This window comes from Macaca thibetana, chromosome 4, assembly GCF_024542745.1.
Source record: "Macaca thibetana thibetana isolate TM-01 chromosome 4, ASM2454274v1, whole genome shotgun sequence".
Lineage (NCBI taxonomy): Eukaryota > Metazoa > Chordata > Mammalia > Primates > Cercopithecidae > Macaca > Macaca thibetana.
In genome coordinates, this window is record NC_065581.1 from 78,981,283 (window position 1) to 78,983,707 (window position 2,425).

Below are 2,425 nucleotides of genomic sequence, written 5' to 3' on the forward strand. Positions count from 1 at the left end.
ATCTGGAAGTCCCCTGTACAGTGACATCTAATTCCCTCACGGAATACAACAACACAGAGAATGGGGTATTGTATCATCTTAAGCTGCCTTATAGATGCTATCTCTAAAATATTTTCCCATTTGTTTCTTAACAACTCCAATCTTTGTCTCCAATAGTCTCCTAATTCTTAGTCTCCTTGAATTTATTTGCAGCCCTTGTGATCTTTTGCAAATGCTTCTCTGAACCTGTATCTCCCCAGTATAGAACGTTTCAAGGGCCCCCAATAAGGAAACTACAAAGTATTTAACCCAATTTACAAATCCCTACATCATCTATGCCTCCAGACTTATCGCTGAGAAAGTAATGGGCTTGCATTTGTTGAATGATTGTAACCAAAGATTAAAAAGACATGCCAAGCCTTTCTCTCAAGTGACTTACTTTCTTTGAAAAGGTAGTTAAAATGCTAGTGTTGGGATGGAATGAGATATCCCAAGAGCTGATTGGAGAATAGTTTTTATTTCTGTTTTGCAGAGCTCATGGTAATTGGGGAAGTGAATAGGAGGAAGTAAGAGGGAACTGAAATTGTTTTAGTCTAGGAAGCAGGTGGAGGAACTGGGTTCCAAGCTGTGGAGAAGAGCCGAAACCTGGAGGAGTGGAAATGAAACAAAAATGAAAACGGAGCCGAGAGACCAAGATTGGAAGAGAACTTTCCAAACTCTGTTTAAATCTCTTTCAGGTTGCAAAGCTTATTTCATCAAAAGAAGACTTAGGTTTGATGTTTGGTGCCATAGATGTGGACCCTCTGACTCAGTGATTCTCAATCTTGGCTGCACATTGAAATCACAAAGACATTTATAAGATGATAATTTACAGCACTCAACTCTGGATGTTCTGATTTAACAGTTTTAGGTGGGGCTCAGAAGTGTAGTGTTTAAAAGCTTCCCCCCCAACCCCGCCGCCACCACCAGGTAACGCTTGTGAAGATGAAATGAGATTACCCAAATGACTTCACTTTACACAGGGCTCTCTAAAGGTTGATCTTATTGATAGGATCCTATCTTATTGATAGGATTACTAAATCAATGGCCACTGAATTTCAAAGCAAATGGGAGAAAGAGCACAGTTATGGACTCTGCTAGGGCCTAAGCTCTGTTCATAACAACTTTTTCACCTAAATCTTGAAGTCCAAGTTAGGTAAAGAATAGGGTCAAGCAGCCCAGGAGAAGGAAGAACACACACAAAGGCACAAAGGTGAGAAACAGCATATTCTGTGCAGAATGCATTTAATTTTCTGATTTATTCAACAACCATTTATTGCGTACTTAATCCATGCTTCACACTGTCCTATTCAGTGGGGGCATAAAAGTGACCAACAAGAAATTTGCAAACTGAAGTGGACTGGACACAGCAAGGCTGTCTTGTCCTCTGGAGTGCCTGCAATGGTGGGTTGGTCAAGTTGAACTTCAAAGGAACCTTTAGGAGCAAACAAGGGGCAGGACCTTCCTGCGGTGGAGTTCTCATGCCTCAACTAATTCAGAGTCAAAGACTGGAAGTCAGGAAGAACGGGCTTAAAAGTCCAGTGTGATTAGCTTCACAAGAGAAAAGTACATGAGTAAGGGTCTCATATACATCCTCTTATTGGCATACTGCAAAGTCTCTGCAATATGAAACAGCATTATTATTATTATTGACTCTTCAAAGCAAATGTTAATAAATCGAGAAAAAAATTAATACCTAGTATTAATCCCACAGAAACTATAAAATGCATTTAATATTAATATATTAAGATTTAAACACTTATTCAGATCTTCAGATGTGCAGTGACCCAGTTCATCCAAGTTTTAGTAGTTGCCAGAAACTCTTTATGGAAAGATACATAAATTCACAAACACATATACAGGATTATTGTGATCGTAACTCTTCCCAGATATGTTTTTTTCACTAAAAATTTTCCATGTTTCTAAGGAAGTATTTGTATGAATCAAGAGTAGTTTACCAAGCCAGCCCAGGGAGAACCAGGACCAATCATATAGAGACCCCTGGGCACTGAGGGTGTTCCATAAAGTGACTGGGAGTTGAGAGGGGAAGCTGGAGACTCAAAAACCAACTACAACACATAAGTTAGTGCAGTGATTTGCAAATATGGTCCTAGAACCAGCTATGTCATCATCACTGGGAACGTGATAGAAATGCAAATTGTCAGGCCAGGATACACATTGAGCCAGACCCCTTGAGGGTAGGATCCAATAATGTGTGCTTTAACAAACCCTCCAAGTGACTTGATGGTTGAGAACCACTAGATTAGTGGTCTCCACTCCTGGCTACTTACTGAATCTATTTAAGGACTATATTAGTTTTCTAGGGTGGCCATGACAAATACCATAGACTGGGAAGCTTAAATGAAAATTATTTTCTCACAGTTCTTAAGAATAGGAGTCTGAGATT

At 39.6% G+C, this 2,425-nt stretch overlaps 1 long non-coding RNA gene across 1 annotated transcript; it reads right to left on the reverse strand.

Annotated features, from left to right (window-relative positions):
• Nucleotides 1-1,246: 1,246 nt before the first annotated feature.
• On the reverse strand, nucleotides 1,247-2,142 carry LOC126953482 (uncharacterized). The gene is made up of 2 exons (XR_007725231.1): nucleotides 1,977-2,142; nucleotides 1,247-1,637 (listed from the first exon to the last, which is right to left on the reverse strand). It is a non-coding gene; the product is annotated as an uncharacterized LOC126953482 (long non-coding RNA).
• Between the last annotated feature and the right edge of the window lie 283 nt (nucleotides 2,143-2,425).